At 36.0% G+C, this 14928-nt stretch overlaps 1 long non-coding RNA gene across 1 annotated transcript; it reads left to right on the plus strand.

The window, feature by feature from the left end:
- Nucleotides 1-8277: 8277 nt before the first annotated feature.
- LOC130604480 (uncharacterized) lies at nucleotides 8278-10937 on the plus strand. The gene is made up of 3 exons (XR_008973464.1): nucleotides 8278-8359; nucleotides 8708-8766; nucleotides 10859-10937. It is a non-coding gene; the product is annotated as an uncharacterized LOC130604480 (long non-coding RNA).
- Nucleotides 10938-14928: the final 3991 nt, after the last annotated feature.

The raw sequence follows: 14928 nt of genomic DNA on the forward strand, positions 1-14928 counted from the left end.
ATTGGGAATCCAAACTGTGCATTTATCTAATGTGAAGTCTTTCAGAAGCTCATACAGTTGGAGTTGGAAATTTACCAGTTTTGGAGGTAGAAATCTACCAGTTTTTACTGGAAATACAAAGAAACATCAAAGTCCTGATCTAAAAAGATGCCCATGTCATATCTCTAGTAGCTGTCTTAAATGTAGTGTTAGGCTTATCTTGCTGATAGAAGAAAAATCTATTTTGATTTCTTGACAATATTTGTCTAGATCATAATTGACAGGCTGTTGTGTCAGTTTAAATTTTCATGAGGTTTTATAATTAACAAAATTTGGACAATGAACATATTCACATATGTTCAGTATCTACAACAAATTAATCTGAGCTAAAATACAAGCAGCTGTAGAATGCAGAAGACTGTACGTTACCTTTATAAGCCTTACTTCAAGGTTTAAAGAAAACACTTTTAAGACACAGGATTTCAATGTGACACATATGTATAAAGTCTTGCAATGTTAGAAACTGAAACAATGTTAAAATAAGGAACTACACATAAAGGAATGTTTTACATGTAAAATACAATGGGATTGGAATGCTACTGAATCTATTCTAATTTTGGAATTTGCAAGAACATTTTATTGTAAATTAGACAGAATTTTTACTTTGAAGCATAAATAGTTTGTGTGTACTTTTACACATTTTTATATGAACGTCTAGGTTTTGATATGTAGAACCCAAAATAAAGTCAGCTGAGAATCTTTATGAAGTGGGCACATATAATCTGAAGGAGTTTCCTAGTAAAAACTTGGCACAGTGTTCCAGGAATAAATGTACAAAGATAAATTAATTGGCATAAAATTTAGGACAGATAACAGACATACTGCTCATCTTTTGCATAGTTTCCCTGCTACTGTATTTTCTAGAAGCTTTCCTTATAGGGATTGAATCTATAAAGGAAAGTAAATTCTGACTCACATTACCCAGCAAGAGGGACATTTTGTAAAAGTCCCTGTGTTCGTAAACAGCAATCAAGACCCTCTCATTCAAAACATATCTTTTAGTCTTAGCTATGAATAGAGATGGTAGGCTATCTATGAGCTGCTCCATGTCAGCTGTTTCCACTATTGTAAATAGAAATGTAGGCTTCTTGGAAGGCATTAAAAGTTTCAGCCACCTAGGGCTGGAATTGTATTAACGTTTTGTTAACAACTTTTGGCGATAGCAGATCCTTTGATCTCAGTGTCTGCAGCAGGGAGGTTACTTGCATAGACTGTGGAATGATCAGATGGCAGAAAAAGATCCAGTGGATTTGACTTGAAAAGTATCTCTCAAATGCAGAGACCAACTCCTTAGCTCCCATTGGTACCTTAATGAGGCTCTATTTTCTCTGAACAACGATCAGCTGACAGAAGAGTCCATCACTTTTATTTCTGCAAAGTGTGCATATACAGTAAGTGTCTGTTTTTCTTTATGTTTACTGTTTAGTTCTAGTAGGGGAGGGGAGGAAATTTTGAGAGGTTTTGGCAATGTAAAAAAATTAAATTTCTTTTTCTGAACATAGTCTTATGTCTATTTGTGCTGTCCAGGCCAGATGAATGAAGCAGACATCTGTTGGATTTTTTGGCTACAACAGACACCAAATGTGAAAGCCCAAGCAATGAAAAAGACCCATACAAAATGTTGGCGCAAGTCCCACCAAATTGAAAGGCTCAATAAATATGGACAGAAAGTTTAATATATGAGTCTAATCAACTTGATGTTTTAATATATTTTCAGTTATTTCAGCAAAGAAGGCTAGTTATGAAATTGTAGGGCACAGATTTCAGGAGCTACATACCTCCATCCAGGACTGGAAAGTTAATGATGGATATGAAAAAAGATAAAAATGCAAAATATGTTAACTTAGTTTGAGGCCGACAAGCCAGCTTTACTATGGAAATAGAAACTGGAAAAAGCATGTAACGTAGGGTGCTGCCAAGTGGGACGGATGGAAAGGAAATAGAGATTAGCAACAGTTTCTGAAATGAGTGAGGAGGAATACAATATTACATGTAAAATGTTGCAATAGGAAAGATTTGAAACGGATATATGCTAATACAGGAAATTCACATAGGACCTGAAAAAACTCGTAGTAAGAAAAAAAAACCTACATTAATTTAAAATGCATAGCCACAATAAGGAAATCATTGTGTTTTGTCACAAACACAAAAGACCAGACCAAACCAACAGGAGAGCACTGGACAGTGGAATAGGTGTTGGTGGAGATTTTGGCTGCCAAGAAAGAAAAAGGTATTCTTGCCTAACCTACTGTTCTTGTTTTTTAAGAAAGACTTTCTAGGACTATTCTATAGCAAGGCACATGATATTTTCTTTTGCTGTTATGGTAATGATGGTGCCTGAGAGTTTGCCACAGTTTAGCGAGCATAAATTTAAACAATTTGCAATGAGGCGCAGACTTACTCATGTGTTTCCTAGTAGCCAATATACTGAAAGCAATGGATCAAAAAACCACAGGTGGCTGCTGGTAAATGCTGTGAAGCCTACTATGAAGTCTGTCAAGTTATAACTATTAAATAATAAATGCAACAATGGAATAAGATTGTTAACACATTGTTTAATGGATAATAAAAATGTTGGTACTCCAAGAAACTATTATGAAAATTAATAGAGACTTGCAGATATTTAAAGCCTGTCTAGAAAAAACAAAATGCTGATAAAACCAGCTTTATGTTTTATATGCATACACCTGTGAATTTATTTATTATTTCGGCTGTTGAGTTTAATATTTGCGAAGGCTACAATTTTAGTTTAAATGAGAGTTAAGTGTTCCTGTAACTCTTGTAACCAGATGTTTAGGTATGAAGTTATCTACAGAAATAAGTAAGTCATTGTAACTTGAAAGGGATAGAATGAGTGGGATGAAGAGAATTAAAGGATCAAGTTAAGTCGTAAAGAAGATTTTATCTCGTCTCCTTTTCTATTCCACCATGGCCATGCCTATGCTATGTTTCCTAAACCATGGAGTAGTTGTAGATGCTAAGGAGAAAAAGTTCAACCATATCTCTCAAAGGAATTACGCTGTCACTGCTTTGGAACGAAGAGCTTCAAAAAGCAAACTAATTATCTGACCTCCATGTCCATGCTGGCTGTGGCAAGAAAGAATAGACCTGAAATTCATGGGAGAGGATTTATTCTCAATCACTGGATAGTGAGTTTGGGGTAGTTAAGCACAAGAAAAGATTGTTTGGGAAGTATCCCAGTTCTGGAGGATCTTTAGTTACAAACCGAACAAACATTTTCAGGAGTAGTGCTGCTAGAGCTGATTATATCCTGGGGCAAGAGATAGACCAGATGACTTAAGTTCCTTTCCCAGTCTATTTTTCTGTGACTGCAACTGCTCTTACTTGTCCCTTGTACAGGCAATATCTGTTGCAGTACCACCTATAAAGCAAGAGTACCCAATTTGCCATGGCTGAAGAGGCTGATCATTCCTTATTCTAGCCAGTGAACAAGACCGGAAACTATTTTTATTTCATCTGTGTACATGAATGCTACTAGCAGTGGTAACTCTCAGCAAACATTATGTGTCTCCCAAGGGACAAGAGTGGGTGTCTAAGTATTTTTTGCATTAATATATATTCATTATTTTTATACAGTTTTTCCCCCCAGAGACAAAAAATACCCAATAGATACAAATAATAATAATGTTTGTTCAGAAAGGCAGGCAACAAACCTTTAACAAGTAGTGTCACTGTAAGCCTTAAATAGTAGTTGTACTGCCTAAGGCATCTGATAAAAGATTCTAGTGTTCTTGCTATATTGTGTCAGGCAGATGCATCAATCAAACTCCATAATGACTAAATTGGGAAATAGGGTATTGGGAATAAACAGTTCTAAAAAGAGGTGAAACTTTGTGACAAGCAGCCTTAACAGACCGATCTTGATTCTAAACATAGAAGCAATTTTAGGGCTTCTCTGGAGGCAAAGGACAATTATTGCCTAAACAAATAAACTAGTGTCTCAGTACCTCAGGCATTCACTCAAGTTAGTTTGAAACACAGTTTTGAGATCTGACTAGTGGAGTTTTGGGGACGCTGTAGCTTGACCCATTAACTTTCATTGAACTGTGTATGGACATCCTTTTAGATAATCCATAAACTAAACTGGAATAGAATAAGAAAACTGGAATGTGTTATGATTTTAGCACCAATTCTGCTGCCAAAGAAAATAACTAGGTCTTAGCTAAGATTGAATATATGTCAGGCTCTGAATTTGAATACACATGAAGACTGCACACTTAAGGTTCTAAAAAGTTCAATAAAAGACCTGAACTTCAGCTTCTACTTGGAGTGTTTATTTAAAGCTGTATGGCAAGTTGGCAGCAAATCTGATTGTTAAAAAGAGGAAAAAAAAAAAAAAAGAAAAGAAAAGAAGAAAACTAAAAAAGGCTTATCTGGCCATTTCTACTGTATTGTGCTGAATGCCTCATGGAGCCCTGAGCATACAGATTCACGCTTACATTCATACTGCACCATGTACCAAATGTTATCATACTATGACAGATGAAAAAAAGTTTCCCAAGGGTTTTTACTCCTTGGACAGTGGTTACTCAGACTTTGAGAACAATTATAAATATCACAAGGGTTTAGGTTTCCCTGAAATAGTTTAGCTTCTGTTGCTTGAATTTTACTCACACCCTCCCTCAAGATTAGTTGAAGAGATATTTCTATAAGGATTAACTGAGTTACAAAATTCAAATAACCTTTTTATGTGAATAAAATCAGCATGGTTCTCATGACATTATGATTTTAATGAAGTCTTGAAGCTAATGCATAATCTTATTTATGTTGCATCACCATCCTGTGACATTCCATCTAATGTGATTTTACTTTGAATGCAAAGCTATATCATCTTGTATTGTAGGCTAAACAACTGCAATGCTTTTGATGCAGTACCCCATAACTCCAGTGGTATGATTTAGCGTTTTTGCATCTGAGAACAACCTGGCTGCTAAGCAGCTGCTCAGTTCTGATGTTGTTCTTTATCACGAAGTTTTTAAATAGCTCCCCAACTAACAGTGTAACACCCTGTTTAAACATTTATATATGCCTGAAGAGATGCTGCCCATTCATAATACTGTTTCCCATACATATGGAGCTATGTTTTGTGTGCATAAACATACAATACAGATTGAAAAACAAGACCATTGTGTCCCCTTTCTACCACCTGAAGTGTGAGCAGGTTGCTTCTAATGAATTCTTTGGATATTTCTGGTTTTATTTGATAATCCGAATGCAGTGGTATTTTTTAGGAGGTTTTCTTCTTCCTTCTTTGTGTTTCTTCTGTCATAAGTTCATAAACTATGAACTCTATTTATTTTTTAGCTACTTCCAGTATTTCTTTTGTGAGTCAGTACAGATACTTCTATGTTTTACTGTCACTGTGTCATTGTAGTATTTTGTATAATTTAAGGAATGCAAGTTTATTAGCTTTCTTTTTACTTTCTGGTTTGGTTGATTTTACTTTCTTACTAACATTGCGCTGACACTTCGGTTCTACATCTCCCCACTGCTTGCACTTCCTGCACATCTGATCATACTTGCTCTGTCATTATTTTGACAGCATAAAATATATTACCATGACCAGGCTGAGGGAACATCATTTATAGGAATAAGCACCCTTTCTGTACACATTCCTGTTGGATTTTCATTGAGTGAGTACACCTGTTCCTCTTAAAAAAATGTTAAACACTCTTTTTCCTACTTTTTTCAACTCTAGGAAATATCCACACACATTCAAACTGGAAAGGAGCGCACTGTACTAGGATTACCAAGCTGTACAATACTCTAAGACTGGCAAAAGCAGCCATACTAGATCAAACCTATATCCATGTGGTGCCATATTCTACCTCCAACTGACTCATGAAAATGAGTAAAACTAGGTGGTATTTCCCTCAGGTACTTTCTCAGTCATACGTGGCTCACCAAGCAGCTAAGTTTAAAAGATTTAGAATTTGTAATAGAGGGGAAATCCAAGTTTTCACACAAAAGTTATCCAGTATTCCATGCACTTTTTTCCATGTTGTTACAGAAAACATCTTTCAGTGCACTTCCCATATAATCACCTATATTTAATTTTGCTACAAACACAAAAAGAGAAAAGCCAGCAATGCAAGGTAATTTATTTGTAGGCTAAAGCACAATTTACTTTAATAATCTATACATAGGATGCTTTCTAAACTCTATTACTTATAGATGAGAAAACTTTTTATAAACAAAAGTTTTGTTAGATTAAAAAGTGGATGTGCACAGTTTGGAGTTATTTCAGAATAAAGTTTTCACAAATTGTTTTGACATTTCACATATTTTGAAGGTACAAAGACATGTTGCAACTGGAAAGGGAAAAAAAAGAAGTTTATCAGCTAATGTGCAACCTCAAGAGTTTTTAAAATCTTTTCTGGGAAAGTTAGGCTAGATCTAATTTTATTCCTAGGAGTTTGTTCATCCTGAGCATTAATTATTTGGTTACAGTACAGAGAACTGTTAAGGGCCTACATGAATAGGTAGCAGGATTGTATTCTTCTCCCACATATAGTTTGTCTTTCCTTCCATGTAAATAACATCTAACATTATACAACCATCCTGTGAAGTATTATTGCAGAAGGACAAAATTCATACAGCTATGCAGAGCAAGGAGCCTGGGAAACTCTGTGGCAAAACTGTTGTCAATGCCACATTGATAAAGCATTTAGGGTTTGTCAGTTACTGGAGAAAAACTGCATAATAATATATCAATAAAGCACATTTTATTTTTTTTCCCAAAATAAAACTATTAAAGGGATTTTGACAAAGATTAAACAGAAAACCAGGACCTTTATCTGAAGTATTGCAATGTGTCTTTACACTTTATTTCAGAAGTATTAGGACTATGCAAAGTACATACTTTTTTTACAGTTGAATCCTGTCATTTCTCTTACACTCTTGTGTTCCTGAAAATCTTGCTGATCAGTTATTAAAAGAAATGGCAAATTACATACATGCATTCAATACATTTCTTTAAAGCTTCTTCATCTCCTATTCTTCTTATTTTTTAAACTAATCCTCTTCATGATCAGTCAGCCACTAGTGTGAATCTGTCCATTATGAGCAATGACACTAACACCCCTGAGGTGTTGCTGGGACAAGGGACTGATTGCTTTGGGGAGTTGAAATCAGGTCCTGTGTCCTGGGCCCTGGGCAGGTTGGAGTAGTTTCCAGGGAGTCTGGGAAAGGACAGTCAGGGCTGTTGGTGCCCTCAGGGACATGACAGTTATGTTGCTCCTTATCTCTTCCAGGTAGCTATTTTTCACTTCACATCCCTGACCTTCCCATCAAATCCTTGTTACATTCAACTTCTTCCTCTTTTATTCTATCTTCTCAACTACATACAATTTCTAGCTCCTGTACTTATTTTTCCACTTTTCTTGCTCCCTTCTTCCCCATTTTTATTCAGTCATAGTGACCCTTTCTTTCATCTTCTCCTCTCTGGTATCATTTGTGGCTCCCCATAAATGACAGCAGAGAAACCCTCCCAACCCTCTCCAGGATTTAGGAAATCAAAGAAGGAGCCCTGACGATACGTGATTACTTGCTTTTGGTGATCTTCAGTCTCTTTCGATCCCCTAAACATTTTTCATCAGCTGTGCAGACAGACCTGACTAACAGCTTTAATTCTGCTGTCAAACAGCTGGCTTTTCTCAATTCACTCATCTCTTACAAATTACTCAAGGCACAGTCACTCCCCAGCCAACTTTTGTGGAGAGGCTTGGCCCTCTCAGGCTATGTTCACGTTAGCAAGTAGTAGGATCAAACAGGAATGAAGACGAGGATTGAGGTATTTAATACATACTTGTTTGTACAAGTTTACTTCAGTGAGGACATGAGGAGAGCCCTCAAAGAGTTGGGAATCCCTCCTTGAGGAAGGACAGACACTTCCCTTCCTCCACTATGATGAGTCATGCCATGCTCAAACTTTCTGTCTTCACTGTAAGGAAAAACCTCACCTTGAAAAGCTAGCTGTACTTCAACAGCTAGAGAAGAAAACCCCCCATTCGCATATCCTCCCATTCATCTGAGTATTGAGAAGCCAAAAATTGCTCCTAAACCCCGGTTCAAAAAAGGAGCAGAAAATACTTCTTTTCTGTCCTTAAAAGACAGACAATTTGGGATAGAGGTGTTAATTGAAGGCAGACAAAGTAAGAAGTAGTGCAAGCACTGAGAGCTCTTAAGGGCTGTGCACTGTGATGAGAAAGTGGTTCCTTTGCTTGATCCGAGCTCTCACCCTATGCTCTAATTTTCTAGGCACCTGACTTGAGTCTCTGAGGTCCTCTTTGCTGAAATGGTAAGTGCTTACAACTGCTCCAGAAGCTTGTGGGAGTTAGTTTGAAAGTGCAAGATTCAATGATGTTACTTTTCCTTCCTACCTTAAATGGGGAAAACTTAATCTAGGTTTCCTTATGTGCAGCAGCTTTCTGTATATTTTTCTTAATATCAAATACCTGAGAACCAAAATACTTTCGTTTAGGTAGCCAGCCAAAATATCTTAAAGGAACTGTATTCTGTTTGTTTTGCCCCTTGCTTAACACCTCTTCATGGACTGAACTCTCCAGCCAGGTTACATGTTCTTCAACACTGTAATCAGGGACTCTTTAATAAAGCAATGTCTTCTTACTGCTGTTGTTTTCCTCAGAAAGCCTGCGCTACAGAGGAAGATGGGAATAGGAAGATTATGAACTACAGCTGCCTGAGGTAATATGGTAATATTTCATTACTGAACTATTTTAATTGTGAGCCAAAATATTTCAGATTTTGTTTACTTTTGGAGTTGAATTTTTCCACTGTTTAATTTCCCTAAATAGATTTAATGCTATGTAGTCTGAAAATGGGCCGAGATATCTCACACTGGACATCCAAAATTAATGAAGCTGTTTTTGCTTATCCCCGTGTTGCTGGTCATAACAATTGATATAATAATAGAATGGCACCATTTTGAAGAGTTGCAAAATTAAATTAATGTTAATGCATGTGATACTGGAGGATAAACTTTGTAAAACTGTTGTCAAAGTAGGAATGTGTTCAAAAAAGATTGCTGGAGGTTCATAATTCTGGAATTAAACAGGATTTTGGTTGGAATTTGTGTATTTAATTTACTAAAACTTTGAGTTCATACTTCAGACATTAGGATTTTGTAAAGCTTTTGTAAGAGCATTGCAAATTAAATATAACTACTGAAAACATTGTACAGCATCTTTATGCAAGAACTCTTTTGAGTAAGCATAAAGAAAGTTTTTAACATGCTTCTTGTACTAGAACAAATTTGTCTTCATATATACAATACTACAGTATTTCATAGCTCTATGCATCATAGAATGGTTTGGGTTGGAGGGGATCTTAAAGATTATCTAGCTACAACCCCTCTGCCATAAGCAGGGACATCCCCCACTAGAGCAGATTTCTGAACAACACAAGCAATTTGCTAACAATAAGTGTGACCTTTAATAAGCTTATAACTGGATTTCACTGTTTCCAAGGTGGTGGTAGGGAGGAGCAAGTATTCTTACCAGCTGCAATCTTCAGTCTTTTTTAGTGCTGTCAGGCCAGAAATATTCACTCTTGGCTCTTCTTTGGGATACTAATCTGTCCATGCTGTGCACTGTCAGGTTTGGATTGCAGAGACAATCATATTGTTTCTATGCGTTTATTGGCACTGTTATACCTGCTCATATGCAAGCAACATAACCCACCCAAGATACCCCTGGTTACTCAGGAACTGTAAAGTTTGGTGATGACATTAAGTCTCAGCTTTGGAAATGGTGCTGTTTTTAGTAGTAGCACATGCTTGTCTATTACTGTGGTGTGTTAATGACATGTATGGCTTTGTCAGAATTGTCTTAAAAATGTCTGTAAGGGATCTTTACTGTATGCATTTACAGTTCTTGCTCCTTGTCAATTGGAGGAGACACTACGGCTTAATAGGCTCATACACAGATTTTATAGGATGTCAGAACAAAATGATTTTTTATTGAGGAAGGGTCAAACAAGTTGTGCTTTTTGTTGTATCACACTAAACAATATAAGAAGCATGTTAAAAAAGCTCAGGGCTCTCACTAGAAGGCAAAGGCTATGAGAAATGATTTAAAGCTACATTATCCTGTTTCTAATTCCTTTTCTTTCTTCCTGCGGAAATGTAATTGCAAGAGGCTGGGAGAAGGGATTGGAGCATTGGCTTCTATGTCAGCCTTGAAGAGTCATAAAGTCTCTTTTATGGGTTTCTCTCTAGCCCATGTTCTACTTTTCCAAATTAGAGGAGACAATATGACAATCTTAGCTAGCTCTGATCTTACATCTTAATTTGCAAACTCAGCAACAATATCAGTGACCAACTTCACTGGATATGAGGAAATATTTTTGAATTTAAACAATTTTCCACTGACCTCCAGTAAAGGCCTTTTTTATAATTGTCTGCACGTTTCCTTAAAGACCTCCTCCCCCTCAAATTCAATAGGCTTTGATAATAAATATTCTGGATAACTAATGTCTGTCTCAGTTAAGATGTCTGTTAGATCTTAGATATAGAAGTCAAATATGCAGCTGGAAGTTTCAAACAATAAATTAATTAATTGTGATTCTTTCTGAATTAAGCACAGCAAACAGACACTATGAATAAACTTAGAATTCTGTGAAGCAGTTGAAGCTTCTTCTGAGAACTGGCTCAGATTGGTTTGTGTAACTTGAATAAACTTAAACAAATGTCATTATGTATAAAACCCCAACAACCCAACAGTTCCCTGTATCACTATTCCTTCATGTTTCCTGGCATCATTTAATAAAATACTTGAAGTTCCAGCATTTTGCTGCTGCTGGTGGTATACCTTGGTCATGACCTGGAAGGACCACCCACTCTTGTAAAAGAGAGGGTAAGTCTGTCTCTATGCTAATTTGATTTTAGACCTCCTTTGAAGAAAAAATACAGGTATCCTTCAGTCAGCTTCAGTCTGGACTAAGCTACTTCTGTGATGCAAGTTTTGGTCTGTAGAAGTCACTTATAGCTGCATAAGGCAGAGGGTGTTTTGTGTGTGTATGTGTGAAGGAGAAGAGAAACTTTTATTGGTGCTTTTGTTTCTTTTCCACTTGAAGAAAAGCCAGGTATTTTTCTACTTATGTTTGAAAAAATGTCCAAGAAAAACAAAAGCACTAATATTAGCCCAAATGAATCTTTAGTTAATGAGATGTGATTGATTACTTTGAAAGGAAAAAAGTAATATACTATGACATATAAATCTAAGTGTACTGGTTAAAGATCTAAATAATTTTATTTCCCATAAAAGAAGCACTTGTAATTAGGAATGAAAAATGCAGTAAGCTGATGAAGAGAAAATAAATTTATTGAAGTGATTTTGCAAATCATGGTTAATTGAGCCACAAACAAAGCATCAAATAAAGGAAATAATGTGGTAATTGGAACCCTCATCCCTTATTGGCATACATTATGGCTTGCTATCTTTTAGCAGTATTAAATCATTGTATGTGAACGTTGCCAAAAAAACTCTTCATTTCCTTTTAGTGACTTCTTACTGCCCTCAGCTGAAGTTTAATAGAAAAGGAAGGACATGATGTAGTTTTAATGACAGGAAACCCATGGCTTCCAAATGAATAAATTCCATCACTGGCTGCCACAAAGTGTGCTAATTATTTCCTTTGATAAATTAAAAGCCGTAAAAGTCCAAAGTATATAGCATGTGGTTTACAGTTATAGTCTGCCTGTCTGCATTATTGAAAGTTCATATAAACCTCATTATTTTAATTTAATAAACATTATAATTATTTTTTACACCAGTAGGCTGTATAGAAAGCATATGTCGAAGATAAACTTGTCTGACAGGAGGGTAAACCGTCCACAAAATGAATAAGCAAAGAACATGGTGTGTCATGTTGTGATAGGTCAGATTTTTAATGATACTTTTGAATGAGCAGAAGCTTAAATATTTTTCAGCTTTATAAACCAGAGACTAGTGAACTAACTCTATCTTGTAAATGAGTATTTCATTCTGTAAAGTGTGCTTTGATGAACAATACAGTTCCTTGTGTTTTAGAACAGAAGCAAAGAAAACTTGGGAAAAATTCAGGGAAATGTAGAAAGGAAAATGGAGATTTTATAATAAACATTGAAAGGCAAATAAAATAAAATCCTATTCTATCTGAAGGAATGAAAGAGATATCCAACAGCGATGTAAATAACCAGAAGTGTTTTTTTTTCTTAAGAAAGATCATATTCAATGAGGGTCTGAATATTTTTAATGACTATTGTACTAATGACATTCAGGCCTGCACAATACCTCACAGGATTAGACCTTAACCTTAATACAGGTAAAAGAAAAAAAAGAAAAGAAGAAGACTGAAGAATGAGAAGCAAACCCAGTTTTTAGAGGTTATGGAAGTTCATGTTGGGTTATGATTCTAAAACATTTTAAAAAGCAAACACTTTTAGGTTAGCCAATCAATCCAGTACTGTTACAGTACTGTATCTTTTGCTGTGTGTGATCTAATGCACCTGACTCCAACTGTAAACTGATTCAAATCTGCTTTTAAAGTGGGAAAAAAAAAAAAAAAAAGAGAATTTAGCTGGACTGTGTCACTAATTTTGCTAAGCATAATGATTCAGTAATGAGACTAGGAGTTTCTGGAGACATGAGACAGCAGTGGCATGCCAGAATAGAGGGCATAGTATCACACATCGGATATGTGGAACCAGCAGACAGATGTACAGAACTAGGTCTGGCAGGACCAGGAAAAAGCAAAAGACAGGCAAACCACTTTGCTCTCTTAAATTTAAAATGCATGTTATAGACAGCAATTAGAGATCCTAATAAAAATGACAGGAATTGGAGCACGTATTGTTTTTCCATGGTATTGGACCAAATCTGTTGCAGAAGTGGGTATTCAGAGATCTGTGTCTTACAGCTGGGGAGCTGCAGCTCCCAAATGACTGGATCAAATGGGTATTGTTACAGATTATATTGGAGAGATCTTTTGTTCTGCTTATTGGTCTATACTGTCTCCTTAGCATAAGTCAAACCCTATGGACCAATACAAATGTACAGCTGGTCTGATTTGTGCTGGAGAGCAGCTTTCCTGCAAACCTATAGGGACTATTGAGACCAGTTGCCATGTATGTCAATGACGAATTAGTTTAGTAGTTCCGTGTGAAACTAAGGATGTATTTCACTTTTGCTTAGAAGTGTATGCTTAGACTTTATGAAGAAAATTCAGACTTGCATGTGCTACAGGGCTGAAGCCAATGGAATTGTTTCTGAGTGGCAGGGATGCTGACTTGATGTTATACTGACTCTATGTATCAGCTAGAAATTACCAGTTTCGTGTCTGACACTGCACTATGTTACGGGGAAATGTGTTATCCTCTGGAACAAAAAAAAAAAAGGAAAAGTACCTAACTTTATGAGCAAGTGCCTGATTCTGCTTCTGAGAGACATTATTCTTCCCTTCAGTGAACTGAAATGGAAACATATCACATTTTTTGTTTGATGTGCTATACCAGCACTTTTCTGTCATTTCATTTTCACACAGTAACACAAGAAATGATTTTGAGGGAAATAGAAAGGGTAAGAAGTTTTCTGAATCTTTTTAGTTGAAAGGGAGTTTGAAAGAGAGCTGGGGGAGGTGTTTTAATATTCTTGCAGAAGTAATTGGTGTTGCAAGGAAGTGTAGGAGGCTGAATTCTTCCACATTGCAACATATTGCAGCCTCAGAAAAATACCATAAGTTCTAGATGAAATATTCTTAGTTGCAAAGATTTAAATAAAGTCATTTGAAAGTGCCAAATCTGTGGTAGCACTTGCAAGAATATCTCCTTGAAGGACACTCTCCTTTTATGTTTATATGTCACTACTCCTCTTTAATAATAAACCTATGAAAAAAGTGAATAAAGTGCTATAAATAGCATATATGAAGGCATATTAGTGCCTGATTGGAAAATGCTGACACACTTTGAACATGCAAAGGAATTCTGTTCCTTTGCTCTTCCTTTATATTTTTCCATCTTTTTTTAATTAATGAGAGGAAGACAAGATTACTGCTTCTTTAGAGATTATTTCCTTCATTGAGTTTTCCTTCTGTAGTCATAACAAATCTGCTTGTAAGATGAAAATGGCTCACATATCAGTTAACTATGCTTATTTTCATGGTATTTTACTTGGGAGAATAATTAACTTTTTTATTAAGACTGCTGTGAAACTAGCTATAAAGACCAAAATATATTGTAAAATACTAGTGGGACTTGAATACCTGATTAATATTAGCACCATAGAGTAAAAATATTTTCTTTTAAAGATTTTCATTATCTTTTTATTATTTCTTCTCATAGTTGACCTTCAGAAAATATGTGCTTTGAATCTTAAATTTTATAGACATTGATTTTTCTCTTTGATAACATACTGTATTTAGAGAGAGATACATGAACAACATTTGTATCAGGGACAGAAAAACTGTTGTCTGTAAATTGTGTGGAAATATAAGACAAATCAGTCTTGTTGTACAAAGGCAATCTGTGATGGGCATTATATTTACAGAGCAGATAGAAAGGGAAAGACAAGGTTGTTGTGAAAATCCTTCTGCCTTACCATTTGTCAGGGGTTAAAGAAGGCCCTGAGGGAGCTGGAAAGGACTATGATCAAGTTGATAATCTGTCACTTGCTGGCTTTTCAGTCAAAGCAAATAGGAGTTACCTCTCTGTGAAGAGTTATTTCAGTTGACTATGAGAAACAGAAGGAGGAGGGGCTGTGGTTTCCTTCTATACCTGCAGGAGGTCAATGTCAGAGACACTGATGAAATTCTCTCCTTGATTTTTCTGGGCTGTTTACAGCTTGTGTAGAATACCACCACAGCATGTGTGAA

This window comes from Pezoporus wallicus, unplaced genomic scaffold (genome assembly GCF_028554395.1).
Source record: "Pezoporus wallicus isolate ANWC-B61680 ecotype Strahan unplaced genomic scaffold, APGP_CSIRO_Pwel_v1 contig_2384, whole genome shotgun sequence".
Taxonomy (NCBI): Eukaryota; Metazoa; Chordata; class Aves; order Psittaciformes; family Psittacidae; genus Pezoporus; species Pezoporus wallicus.